Raw genomic sequence first — 15,618 nt, 5'->3', positions numbered from 1 at the left:
TCAAGTCATATCTAATTAAAAATGAAACTCCCCAAAGAAATATGCTTAGTATTAAATTTTACTTTTTCATAAGTGTAATGAAAATTAAATAACTAAATTAGTATATACACTCTGGAGTTCATCTATCCATCAAAATAATTGTTTTTCTTCCTCTTTATTACTTTAGTAATCAGTCTCCAGTAAGTAACTGACCTACTATATCAGTGCAGCATATACTTGAAGTGCCTTATTTTCCTGCAGTGAACTGATGTTGTTTTATGCTAATTCAGTGCCCCTCACCTAGTCAATGCAATTAATACACTGATGTTGAGAGAAGCTGGCAGATTCCAGGAGAGTATCAACTGTCATGTCCACAAGGCTTTCAAGCAGCCAGCAATATGAATCCGTCCAAACACTACTGTGGTATCTTTACTTCTTTCTACCCCCATGCTAACAACTCTATTGACAGAATTACATCTATTGGTGCTCTCTTCTATCCTAAGATGTCAGTATTCATTTGGTCAATGTGAAGAGAAAGGGTACCATGTCTAGGATTTTATAGATCTTATCCATAGGTTTAATCTTCTCTATCCAGAGGCATAGACCAGGGTTTCTCAATCTCAGCATTATCGACATTTTGGACTGGATAACACTTTGTTCTGGTACAGCAGGGAGGGGACTTTACTGCTTACTGTGGGATGTCCCTTACTCTCATTAAAGTCTCACTAGATGCCAGAATCATCTCCTCATTCCTAGTCTGACCAACAAAAATGTCTATGACATTGTCATGTGACCCTGGGAACGGGGTCGGTGGTAACATTGGCCCCAGTTTAGAACCATTGTCCTAGACAGTGCTATCATCTTACATTATGTCTAAACTTAGCCTTTTATTTTTGAGCAAAATTTATATTTGGGATACATTTAAATTTGACCTTGGGGTCCAGGTTGGCTCCCATTAATTTGGGCTAATGTGCAGAAGTGTAGTATTTTATATGGTATTCTATTTGAAATTAAAAGTTGTCAAGTATATTTTTCTATTCTTGAGTACACTTAACGAAAAGAACTTTAAACTCTTTAGCTCTTTCTTTTGGTATTTCCCTTTATATTTATGAAATCAGAAGAGGGGTAATGCATGGGATATAATCAAAATTTACGGCTTTGATTAATTGGAAATAGTGGAACAATGAGAACAAAAATGTTAGAGGCTAGAAAGCTGGCATCCTTGTTATACCAAGGAATAGTATATACTGCAGCTATTCCTTGTGATATATTGGAAGGCAGATAGACAATGAGCTATATGTGAACTAGGAAATATTGATCATGCCGTGAGTGTTGTCTTAATATTTCTATATAGAAAAGGTGAATATATTTGTAAAGTTGTCTCTCTGTGCAGCTTACAGAATAAGTTGACCAAGAGTTGGATAGTTTGGGATCTCAAGTGTTAAAACAAAACAAAATAAAACAACAGAACAGCCAACTGATACTGAAGAAAGTATACTGCTCAGCCAGTAACAGGTGCCACTATAGCTCAAGTATTATATGAGTGGAGCTGTCTTCTCATTCAAACCTATTGTTTCACAAGACAAGGTGATGGGTAGAACTCAAAGGCCAAAAAGATCTGAGTTACTAGGCTTATAAACTATGTCTTGAAAGAATATGGTCTGTCTTTATTCCAGTTTAGAATTGATTAGAAGCAAAGTGACTGAATTCCCACTAAATTTCTGAGGCAATTAGATTGTCAGAGAAACCAGAAGCTTGATTTTTAGAAGCTATGATCAGATCACTTCTAAAACAACCTCCTGTCACCCAAATTCCACAAACTGAAAGTGTGCTATCAAAGCAGTGCATTCTCTCAGAGAGGCATACTGCAGTGCCAGCTACAGTCAGGTTGCTGCTTGACAGACTAATCAGCAAGCTCTCGCCACTGAGAAGGAATGGTATTTTTGTGATTCCTGTTAGCAGGATTTGAGAATGCTGTGGACACCCTATTCTTCCATTTTCCAAAAGAGAGATTTAGTTTCTGTGATCTTATTTCAACTTTATCTGTAAAATGAGCATGTAGAATGGTGACTTGTATTTATTTATGGAACATTGGCTCTTCAGAAGCCATATTGAGATCTAAAAGAGAGGACTGTATTACCACACAGGCATACTGGGCTTTGCTCTGAGTACATCAATAGGATTCAGTTTAGAAGTTGGCTCTCTTGAGAAAGGGGTTTCCACAGATAGTAGAAACCTCTTTCTCTTTTCCCCAAAGAGAAAACTGGCAGACTTCCAGTTGTCTCTCCACTATACCTTTTCCATTGCCCTTTTATTTTTACATCATTTAACAGGGCACATAACCACTAGAATAGAGTTAATTTACCAGCCTCTCTTGGAGTTATGTTTGGCCATATGACAGACCTACTTGTGTACATGCCCTTAAGAGAAAATCCATGACGTTGCTTTTTCCCCTGCTTTCTACTGGCTGGGGTACAGATGACAAAGGAAAACATATGTAAGTCAGGTCATGACAACACACAATGGAGAGCAGAATACTAGATATAAGGAGCCTTGGACCTTGCAGCTTTTTTGAGCAAGTCATAATATCAGTTCAGACTTTTATGTGAGAGAGAAATCACTTCCCTCTTGTGTAAACTGCTGCTAATTTTTAATTAAGATAAACCTTTATCCTAATTAAAATATCTCTGTCATAGGGGAGGATTTCTTCAGAGCCTACTGATCATTGAGTATCCATTCATGTTTAAAGTGAGGTACTCAAAAGCTAAGTGCCAGCTCTTTCTTTGGGGTCACCAAATGTAAGTAGCTGCACTTTTGATCAAATAGATCACTTCACTCAAAGAGCAGGCTTAAATTTCTGCCCGAGTTAGCAGGTGGGAAGCCAGTTAAAACCCTTGGCAGTGAGCATATCTGGAGTGCATCAAAATAGGACTTGGGAGAGTTTTGTTCACTCTTCTTTATGCATTATTTTACATAATGTTCCCATTATGTACTCCCCACTGTTCCCATTATGTTCCCATTATGTACTCCCCAATCCAGAACTTCTCATTTAGTCTTTCCAGTTAGTACCCTTTCTCTCTTCTGATGTTTGAGGAATGAGTTTTTGTATTGCTACAGAGTCTTGAAGTTTTTCAAATAATTTTCCTATTTTTAACCAAACCAGTACCTCTACCTGGTGCCTCTAATTCATGAATTTTTTTAAGATTCTTACAATGTGTTTGGCTAACATTTTTATTATCTTCTCACTTTACTGGAGACTCACAGTAGATGTATCAGTCAGAGTTCAATCAGAGAAGTAGAAAACGGGGAGATATGTAGATTGTATGTTTTAACAGATTTGGTGCAGGAATTTGACCTTATACAATTGTGGGAATTGCTAAGCAGTGTCTGCAAGGTTCTTGTCTTTGCATCTGATGGTGGAACTTAAGATCCACAGTTAAGGCAACAAGGAAGTAAAGATAGCTGCAAAGCAAGGAAAAGCAAGAACAGGTTGGACGCCACCAGCATGAGCTTGGGCTCTGGTAGACAGATCAGCTCTTTTTACCCCCGATCTTAGTAATGTGTGTGTCTCACAGAAGTCAGGACACTGTTTCATGGAGCTAAATATATACAACTGGTTCAGGAATCAGAAAACCTGAAGGAGAATCCAAGGAATATGTCCCAGTAATGGGACTGGCCATTGCCTCATGCTGTAAGGTGAGCTAGTAGATAAGCAACAAAGTGTGTAAGCTGCAAATGGCTGCTGCCTACCTTCTGCTCTGGATATCTCCTACCTTCTGCTCTGGATGTCTCTTCTATGGCCCACCCTAACTGGAAACATACACGACAGGGAATTCTGGAAAATGTTGTTCAGCATAGCCAAGTGGACAGATCAAAATTAAACCAAAGCAGATCAAGGAAATCTGAAGCTGAAATCACATTCTTTGTGTGCTGGTTAATCTCTGTCATTCTCTGCATTCCTAGATCAACTGTCCTTCATTCTCACCGTTCTCCACAACACAGAAGGCTAACTATCAATTGCATCATGCAGAAACCCTTGCATTCTGGCTTTCATTGATGTCTGGCCAATGGGCAGTGCTGGCATGAGGAAAGGACAGGCAGTGAGAAAGTTGGGATAGTTATTTCACACTTGCTCCATGTCTGATTGCAATTCCTGCAGCGACTGCATTCCATTACCAGTTACAACTGCTCTCCAGAGGCTCCTCTTTTCATCTTCAGTTTTTTCCAAGCTTCTGAGACAGCATTTGTTCCTCTTGCCCTTCAGGTCTATGACTAGTAATGATGTTACACTGTCACTTGTCCCTGGGTACCCAGTATCCCTTATGATCCCCTTAACATTTCCCACATAGGTGTAAATTGTCCCTTCAATAAATGCTATTTAATCTAACTCTTTGTATTGTCTCCATTTGTTTCTGTAATCCATTTGCATCTATTTCTTTTCTCTTTCATTGTGTTTTTTGGAAGACATGTAAATAAATACATGTTGATCTATCTAGAAGTCTATTTTAAAAAAGTCTTCTCTAATAGTAAACTAATAGTTCTGTGATAATTGTAGATTTGAAACTTGCAATGAAATTATTTTTCCCTTTACCCCTAAATAGGCTCACCTATATTTCTATACTTCCTGCAGTGTTAAGATAGCTGACAATTGTTATATTCTCATAAAGTTTAAAATTTCTGCCCCTTGAGCATCCCCATTCCTTCATAACTGCCACTCAAAATGGACACCATAATTGATCATACTCCTCTCACCGGACACAATTCTTAGTTCTGTCTGCTATCACCACTGAAACAGTTCCTTAACTCTAAACTGTTCTCTTATGTATATTTTTACCAGTGGATAACTCCTATTAATGGAGTTTTCTTATGGTAGGAAATTACAACGGGTCTTTCTTCATTTCAGAATATTGAACAACTAGGTAATTAATTAATGAATAAATGAATATATAGAATGGAAGTCTCCTTCCAACTTTTTCAATTTTAGGCTCTTCTAGAATAGGATATCTATATCTGTTATCTTTGCTCCCTCCAGCATGTGAAAAGGACTGCTGTATTTACTAAGACCTCGAGAAAGGTATACTGAGTAAAGTAGAAGTCAGATATCTCTCTCTCTCTCTCTCTCTCACACACACACACATACACACACACACAAAACTAAAGTCAAGGAAGCCTTAACAGCTTTTCAAAGTTATCTGATCCTGTTGTCCCTCTGATTTGTGTGGCTTGTATTACAGCTGTTCTATTTTAGCTTTCTCCCTGATTCCTATGCCCAAAGTCAGCTTCCAAACTTCCTTTAGATTCTTACATGACCTGGGCAAATTGACTTCTACTTGATCATTTCTAAGGTGGATAGAATGATTTTGAGTAATTTGGTCTTTTCAAAATGTTTCTCAAAGAGAATGAAAGGCATGAAGACAACTATGTATAGCTTCAGTGGCAACTATTTGATGTATTTTTCTCCACTTCACCAAATCTTCCATTTTCTTTTATTCCAAACATTATTGAAAACACTTAAAACTCTCTTGAGTTTAATGAGTATTAATGAATTAAATTTGTTTCCATTCAGCTAAACAGGCAACATCTCTGTTACCTTTTCCTTTGTTTTTTTTCTCCAGTGAATATACCAGGTCTGTTTTATTCTCTATATGACCAGGTCAGAATGTTCTCTTTCATAGTTAAAATTAGATTATTAGAATATTTGAATCTCTTTGATTATTAAAAAACACTGACATAGTTGTTTCCCTTTATTTCCAAATTCAGGTATTTCCAAAAATTTACATGAATAAAGAAATAACATAGATTAATAACTACAATTTAAAGAGAGAGTTTGAGGAAACAAAGTTATCAAAAATAAATTATCAAGAACAGGAGAGAGGTGTTTCCTAAGGACATTTGGGCTACTATGACTAGAAGAGGGGAAATTAGAGATTGGACAGGCACAATAAAAAAAAGTCCTATTTTATTTTTTAATAGTGCTGGCAAACAATTGCCATTGTACACATGTCTAAGGAATGAAACTAGTAAAGACAGATACAAAGTACCTGATTTCAAAGAGTTTTGTTTATTGCTTAAAGTTTACAATAGAATATTTGCTGGTTATATGGAAGAGGGGTATTTTAATACAGGCTTTGTTACATAAGCATATGTGTAGATTTTTTGGTATGAAATATGCTGTTATTAGACTGATTTAATTTTGTAATTACACTTCCCACTTAATATGCAATTTGTGTTACGTAGATGAACACTAATTTTAAAAGATCTAATTAAAATGATTAGTATAGTTATTATATGTAAAATCATGTTTGTATCCTAATGAGAGACATATTACATATTCACAGAGTGTCTACACAATTTACCTCTATAAGACAAAAAATGTAAATAAATGTATACTTATCTGAAGATCAACTACAAGATCTGTTGTGATTTTGAGAGATGGAGAGTGTTCTTTGATCTTTATCTCTGTTGGATAACTTTGAAATGAAATTGGAAGCACAGACAAACTAGTAGTAATTTCCAAATATTATAGTAGTACTCCTACAATTCTAATTGTCATTTTCTTACTTTGTTCTTTCACAGAACGTTTGATTAATTTGTTGTCATGAAATTATGATGGTGTATAAAACAAGGTCAAACCATTAATTACCTTTCTGGTAACTTCACAGATAAAATTATTTGACTCACATGCCACTTATGTCATCCTCATGCCTGATCGTTCACCCAGAACCCAGGTCCTAACTCACAGATTGTTTAGATTGTATTTCTAGAATATCATCACTTTGCTACTTCCTAAATTGCATTTTAATTCTAGTAGCAAAATAATGATACAGGGAAATTGGATCTGGTAAGTTTTACTAAGATGTAGAAATGCATATATACTCTTTAAATATGTGAACATTTCCTGAATTATTCCAAATTTTCATCATGTTTCAGAATTTGCACATATTCACATGAACATATTCTGTGTACTCATTTTTTAGGTACAACATGTTAAATACTGTAAGTCTTATTCTATATTAGGTTCAAAGTCTAAGACAAACATTGGCAAGAGTAGGTTGTACAAAACATTAATTAACTACATGTATGTGTTGAAAGAACTGTAGGCTTGGAAAAGATGTTGAAACACCACACAGTTCATCCACCTCTATTAAACAAATGTGAATAACTCTGCTGCTTTTAAGGATTTCATTTATAACATCTCAACTTTAATACAACTCTTGCCACCACCAAAGTGCTTCTAAGTCCTCGATTTTTCTTTGAAAGTCTTCTCTGAGTGAACTTTCCTACTCTACTTCTAGCATCTGTCTCTTCATATAATTCTTTTTATTCTTATCAGTCTTAGCTCCAGCTCCCCACTGAAATTTATTACCTACTAGACTGAATCATGACTACTCCCCTCTAATCAGTCTGGTCTTCTAAAGATCATTACCACCTTATAACTTTCCTTCTGCTATCCTGTCTGACTGCTACAGCCCCAGTCCATTTTCCTTCAGTTGGAAGAATAAAGTATAGATTAGTCAATAGAAAGCTATGGTGGAGTGTTCACATTCTCTCTGAAATCCAGCTACTTAAACATTATGTTTGGAAAGAGTTAATGTCACCAGCTAATTAGGTTAAAAAGCTGTCTAGCCCCTGTATACTTTCAGGACCAAGTTAGGCTTAATTTCTTCCTGTAGGCCTTCTGCATCTTTCTATCAATGGTCACTCAGTCACACTCTGAGGGTAGTCTTCCACAAAAGCTAGGACTTGATGCTCTTTTTCTTGAAGTTTTTCTGCCTTGTTGCATATATATATATATATATATATATATTAGAAAAGATTGCAAACTTCCTGAGAATGGTCAATTTAGGATGCTTCTATGTTAGTTTTTCTACAACCTAGGTATCAATTGAAATACAGAATTTGGATGTCTAACTAATTAAAATATAAGAATATAACACTGATAGAATTACTGTATTATAGAAAGTAAGATTCGGAAGAGAATTTAAAGACTTGGCTGCTGTTTTCCTTTCCCTAAATGAGCAACACATGAGTCTTGAAGTCAAACATTGGTTTTTTGCTTCTAAAAAAAAAAAAATTCTTTGAATTCCACCTACTTTCTACCCAGGCAAGTTAAATATGTGACCCAAAAAATGAAAGTTTTCTTTCTTTTATTTTTTAGTCTAGAGTTTGGAGCTGAGACTAACATCTCCCTTTCTTTAAGGACTTTCTATAAGTTCCCTTGGCCCTCCAGAGGTTCATGAGGGTTTTGAAAGTAGGCCAATCTAAAAAATGGACGAGCCTCCCTACTTTCAGGAATTAAGGCAATGAGGAATCATTAAAGGCTTTTGAACAGGACATAACTGATGTTTAGGAAGATTATCACACCTAAAGTATCAGAGGTCCATTTTTCAGGTTATAGAATGTTTCAAGGAAGGAGCTACTGGTATCTAAAGTAGAAAATAAGCAGAAGGGGTGGATCAAACAGATATGTTTAAAGGAAAAGCAAGAAAATTTTGTTACTAATTTCATTGTGGAGGAAGAGATGGCAATAGAAGATACATTGTATGAATCCATGGTTGTAATATTTTTAGGTTTTAAATCTAGTTTGGGGAATGACTATATGATGTCATTGGAAGAAACAGAGGCAGGTTCAATCTTGAGCCACCAAAGCATAGAATTTTTTTTTTCATTTTAAGCACACAATTTACTGAAAGAATATCTATTATCTGAATATATATATATTTTTCTTCAAAAGAATGCAAATGCATGCCAATCAATTGGAAGAATAAAGTATAGATTAGTCAATAGAAAGCTATGGCAGAGTGTTCACATTCTCTCTGAAATCCAGCTACTTAAACATTATATTTGGAAAGAGTTAATGTCACCAGCTAATTAGGTTAAAAAGCTGTCTAGCCTACGTTTTACATGGTACACTCTACCTTTTCATAGGTAGGGAAAAAATTCCCCAATAAGAAGGAAAGTTCTCTGTAAGACAAAAAAGAATTTAAGAGATATGTAATATGTTTTATGGCACTAAATAAGACTAGTGAAAACACAATTTAAAGTGCTAAAACATGTTCTCCCTCCATCCCCACTACAAGAAACACCTTGATTTATCCATGTGTTTAGTAACCAATAATAATAATATAGCTCTACATTGATGTTATGTATATAAACTGCTAGCTTAAAGTATTTGTAAATGATTAAGATTTAAAGCCAATCTAATATCAGTGTTTAGAAGTGGAAGTCTGATGGATATCCAGCCTTTAACTTTAATTTCAGCTCTAACCCTGTTGATAAAACAAATTGATGAGCAAGCAACAAGAACTGGTAATGTTTCTATAGTAAGTTTTCCTCCTGGGAGTAAAGCAAAAGTTAGCTCACTTCTGTGGACATGTGTGCAGTAGGTAATAATTGCACCACTTTCACTATATCAGAAACTTTAATTGATGAAATGCAGTCAAGAAGGCAAGGATTTTTTTTTAATACTTGAAAAATCTTCAATCTTTGTGAGAAACCAAGTTAAAATAAAATGAGATGAATGGTTATACATATTTCTCTGCATTTTTCAACTGCATAGAACACTTCCTATAAATCTAATAGTTTGATTTGCCACAGAATCATGTTAGAAGTGAGACTGACAATGAAATGCGGTCTGTGATAGGTTCTCATTCATTACAGCAGTCTATTGAAAAGTTAGCTTCAAATAGTACAATGGAAAATTTACCAATTGGATATGATTTGAATACTCTAATGACTTTATATGCCAATTTGACAACAAACAGTTTTTATAGGGAATGAAATCATTATGTAGTAGCTAAATTTCACATAATGCTATTTGTATTATCATAATAGTTAATCTGTTGTCCTCATAAAAATCTCCAAGTAGTTTTAAAGTATTATTGCCAACAATTGCAGATTTTATGCATATTTTTGAGAAAATCTCTTAAGAAGAGTTCCTAAGAATTAGAGAAACTTGAATCTATCTGCATACTAGATGGAGTATAATGGTCTAGAATAATGTGTTTTAAGAATTATAAAGCAACAGCCATATATTTAATACCAATGTTCATAACCTATTAACAGCTAATATGTTAATCTTGGGGGAACATGCAAATATTATTATTGCACTTTTGGTCATGCGTAGTGTCTCAAACTACTTGTCAGAAACATTAAAATGTAGCTTAGCCTTCACAGAAGCAAATAAAGTAGAATATTAAAGTAGTTCTGCTTACAATAATTTTTAAACTTTCTTTGTTCTTGGCACAGTCTTACTTTCATCTTAGAGTTCCATTTGAAAATCTTACTCCTCATTGTTTACTTCAGTAATTATGCCCTTTTCAATTTAGTTAACTTCCTTATGATCCCTGGTATAGTTTACAATTACTTTTTTATAGAGAGAGTCTTTCCTGAACAAATATTATTTGAAGTTTACATATCATTTTATGAATGAGCAAATTGTAACTAGGAAACTTGCCCTATGAAATGTGAATGGCAGTGGTATCTACACATATGGGTTTAGGAATTTAAAAACAATGGTTAGTTTTTAACTAACCACTTTGTTATCTCTTCCCTTGAATTATGGCATCATGTCCCTTAACATCTCTGTAAACCCAGTTCAAATTCCCATTTAGTTGTGGCCTCTGTCTCTTCTGACCTCATTAACCCTATCCATCACCTAAATTTTAACACTCTGGACCTGAGACATATCAGAATAAAAGGAACCTGGATTCTTGAACCACTAGATATGGGAGAACTTCCACTGACCCACATTGTATTTGGATGAGTAAGAAATACATTTCTAATGTGTTAAGCTGTTGAGATTTGGGGATTTTACTTCATGGCAGCCCACATATGTTTCTATAACCATAGATTCTGTCTTTTCTAAATTCTCAGTTTCTTACCTACCACATAGTAACTGTTTAACAAAGATGTAAATAATAATGAGTCATTTTTGGGGAAATTTTGTTTAAAATAACTATTAGAATGAAACATCATTCTTATCCACTTTATTTTATAGACATAGATATAAAGTTCCTTCACACATTTTTTTCATTAATTCAGCAAATTATTTGTTAAGTGTCCACTGTGTGCCAGGAAATGTCTGTGTTGGGTCCTGGTAATACAGCAGTAAATAAAAGCAATAAAAAAAAAATCTGTTCCCATGAATCTTAAACCCTACTGCCAAGGATAGACATAAATAATATAACTACATCATATATATGTGCTATGGAGAAATAAAGCAGAGAATGGTGGTGAGATAGGATGGTTGGCTTAAATCTTAGAATGAGTGGCCAAAGAATATCTTACTGAGAAAATGACTTTTGAATAAAGACCTACAGGAAGTGGGGGAGCTAGATTTGTGGACAACTAAGAGAAAGGCTCCAGGTAGAGGAAAGAGCATGTGTAAATGTGGAGTATTTCTGGGCTATCTGAGAAACAACCAGGATGCCAGTGGCACTGGGGCAGTAGGAATAGCAGAAGGGGAAGGAGAAAGAGTTGACACATTCAGAGAGGTAATAGAGCCCCAGATCATTTAGAGCCTTGAAAATCACTGTAAGAACTTTGTCTTTCATTCAGAGGTAGAGGGCCGTTAGAGTGTTTTGATCTGGGGAGTGATACGTGTTGAGAAAAGAATGAAGAATGATAATACTGAAACAGAAGACCTGGAGAAAGTCTATGGAAATCATCCAGATGAGAGATGCTAGTGGTTTCAACTGAATGAGTAACATGAAGCAGAAAAATGAAAAAATTCTGAGTATATTTTGAAATTGAAAACCATAGTATTTGTTATCAGACTAGCTATGTATGGGATTGGAAAAAAGTTGAGTCCATAATGACAACATGATTATTACCTTGAATACCTGGAAGAATGAAGTTACTATTAGCTAGTAAGACTGAAGGAGGAACAGTTTTAGGGAAATATCAGAGCAGTTTTGGATGTTTTGAGGTGTCAATTAAATAACAAGTGGAGGTGCCAAAGTTCTTGAGAATATGTGTCTATAATTCATGTGGGAGCCCCAGTAGAAACATGTTTGGGAACTATCAGCATAGATATATGATATGCCAAGCCATAAAATAGATAGCACGACCACCGTAATGACTGAATAGAGAATTGGTTCAAGGACCAGCGGCCAGGAACATTTCAACATTTAGAAGTCAGAGATAAAACAAAACAAAACAAAACAGAATGAGATACAGCAGAAGACTTTGATAAGGCGTGGCCAAACTATAGGAAAAATTCTACATGAGGGTGATGTTTTATAAGTTATGTGAAAAAGAGATAGAGAGAATTTGAGGAGAGAATAATTAACTGTATCAAATATTGTTGACTGATGAAACAGAATGAAATCTGTGGAATGACTGTTGGATTTAGCAAAGTGAAGATCACTGCTGAAGTTGGTAATGGTTTCTTTAAAGTGATAATGGTGAAACTGAATTTAGTGGATTCAAAAGAAAATGTGAAGGAAGAAACAGAAGACCATTATGAATAGATTCTTTCAAAGAATTTTGCTATAAAACTGGAGGTGAAATGAGTGAGCAAGATGAAGGAATTGGATCTAGGCAATTTAATTTTTTAAAAATATGGCTGAAATAATAGCTTGTTGCATCCTGATGGAATGATCCAATGGAAAAGGAAAAGCTGAGAATGCAAAAGCAAGAGTAGAAAATTGCTGGAGTCAATTACTAGTGCATAAATTGAAGGGCTGCCTTATTATGAGCATCCATAGTAACAGTAGAGAACATAAAGTGTTGTCAACACAGATGCTGGCAGGGAGTTAAATGTAGTGAAGACAGTTCATAGAAGGTTTGTTTTTACTGCTTGTATATTCCCCCTGAAGTAGGAAGCCAAGTCAATAGCTGGGTGTGAAGAAATAGGAATAGGCATTTGGAGTGTGAGGAAAACAGTTATCTAAGACAGTTGGTGAGAAAAGATTAGATAAATATAATATTCATTAGTAGCCTTAAGGACCCACTTAAGTTTTTGTCACAACAATAGACTAATCAACAATATTGTGTATTTTTTTCCAGCTGGGTTTAGATTCAGGGTTCCTCTAGGTTGGGGTTGATGGAAAGTTAGATTTAACCAGAAATTTTTGTCAAGCAAGTGGGAAGCATTAAGATAAAGGTTCATTATAATTATTTACCATAAATTTAAGCTGGGATAAGTTGGATGAACAAAGGACATGAGGGTAATAATAAGCACTGAAAAGTTGGTAGAATAAATGGATTAAAAGTTCTGATGATGTCTAAAGATTGTCAGAGATGGGTGTCAAAAAAGAGTAAGCTGGAAAGATAAAAGTGGTAGGGAGGAAAGTGTGTTAAATTGAGATGGAGAGTTCGCTGTTATTGGAAATGTAAAGGTCAAGGATATGACTTGAAATTGAATAGCTGTTGTAGGTTGGAAAACAAGGTCATGGGATGAACGATGTCAGGATTTGAGAGATCAGGGCGTTGACTTCTATGTGGAACTTTGAAATCACCAAGGAGGACAGGCGTGGGATTGGAGAGAATATCAGTGAGTCAGGTATAACCTTTTCAAAGAAAGAGAGGAATTTACTGGGGAGCAGTAGATGACTACAGAATGTAGGGATAGTGGTATGGAAGATACCTACTTCATTTCTAGGTCCAGAAAGGGTGTGGATAAAGAACACATAACTTGAATAGCTTTTTAGAAGCAGTGTCATAACAGAGCTGGGTTTCAGTTAAGACAAGTGGGAGACAGGAAGTTTCATTGAGGAATGGTATAAATTTTAAAAGTTATTTGCTGATGAATAGCCCTGAGGTCCAGAGTGTTAAAATTTAGGAGATGGATAGGATTAGAAGATGAGGTCAGAAGAGACAGAAACCACACCTGAATGGGGATTTGTCCTGGGCTCACAGGAATATGAAGGCACATGTTCTGCTAAGTCCTTGTGTTCCCATCAGTGATAGCAGGCTGTGATTGCTGGTGGGCAAGAAGAATGTGCATGGGAAGCAGAGTATCTTGGAGCAGTAAAGTGAGGGGATAAGTATTTGGGGGACTTATCTTGGACCAGTAACTGGTGGAATAAGTATTTGGGGCACTCCACTGACTCCTTCTGGAGAGTCTCTGAGTTCTGCAGAGGAGAGGTGGGGTAGCTGACTAACTCTTGCTGATGGTGGTATGCAGAGGGGATTTACTGCCATAATCTCCCTCTTGACTTGATTGTCATGTCCAGATGCTCTGAGGTCAGACTGAATTCAGCAAAGCTAATTCATTCAGTAAAACTGAGGACCAGAATGTGGTCAATATTATTCCTTTTCCCTAAACTATAACCTATAAAATTAAACTGTAACAGCTCAGATTTGTCTGAGTGGTCTGCCTTAGGTTATATACCTTGTCCACTGCTTTCTATATTCAACAGTAAGAATTCTGCTTATCAGGTAAGTAGAAAAAAAGCATCTGAGACTAAGAACTCTCTGGAAGATGACTTTTTGATGGGATTTAGGAGTAGAAATGCACAAGTAATTTTCAAACACAGGACACCTGGGAAAGTGCTAGGCAGTGCCATCTTTACTTCTTTTCACTCTCTTCTAATTTAATACTGTTCCTTTGTTCTTATCTAGTCTGTAGCAATCTTATTTGCTCTAGCCTTAATTCTGACTTAGAGTCCTATTAATTTTCACTTATTTCCCCCAGTATTCTTTCTGACATATTTCTAATTTTTGATATATCATCATTTAAAATAATTCATCATCAAGCACTGATTACTTTTATTTACTTTTTATTTTACCAATAGTAAAATTCTCTGTTTTTTATGTACAGTTGTATGAGTTTTGATCATTGCATAGATACATGTAAACATCACCACAACCAATGTACAGAACAATTTCATCATTTCTAAAAGTTTTGCCATGCTGCCCTTTGCATTAAACCTCTCCCTCAGCCTTAATCTCTAACAACCACTGATCTGTTCTGTGGCTCTATAGCTTTGACTTTTTCAGAATGGAAATCTGATCAGAATGTCATTGGTCATTACTCATGACAGAAATTACATTCATCCAATTATTCAAGGCAGACATTTGAGGATCATCCTAAACAAGTCCGTCTTTGGACTCCACATCTAATCAAGTATTATGTCTGCCTTCATATTCCTGGAATCCCTTCCTCTCTTTCAAAGAGCAAAGAGAAGTAAGAAAAGGAAGTTATTGGAATTTCACATATTATAAGTATGATTTTGTAATTGATGGTTGTCATTCTTTGGTTTCACTTGAGATTTTCTTTAAAAGGCATATTTTATTGATCTGTTTTGTAAGTTTATGTTATTAAGAGAAAGAGGTGAGAAAATATGGGACAGAAAAATACATATGTAAGTTGTACATTTTATTTAAAAAAGAGCATATTAAAGAAATAATTTGATGAAGTGAAAATATTTTGCTGGATGTGTAAAAGATCTTAAAAACAGAGAAGTGGCAAAATTGGAAATTGAAAGAGATTCTGATAATCTACCATTAGAATTTTCTCTTCCTCACAACTCATCTATTCTGCCCAATTACTGGAGTAATCAACATTTCCTTTACAAAAATAAGACTTCATATCTTCCTCTTGATTTTCTTTCTAAGTGTCAAAATCGGGTTTAGTATAGGCAGCTATCTTTAACAATACCTAAGGTATATTTTCTATTTTTAAACTGCATA

This window comes from Manis pentadactyla, chromosome 3 (assembly GCF_030020395.1).
Source record: "Manis pentadactyla isolate mManPen7 chromosome 3, mManPen7.hap1, whole genome shotgun sequence".
NCBI classification, from domain to species: Eukaryota; Metazoa; Chordata; class Mammalia; order Pholidota; family Manidae; genus Manis; species Manis pentadactyla.
This window is presented reverse-complemented; position numbering follows the sequence as displayed.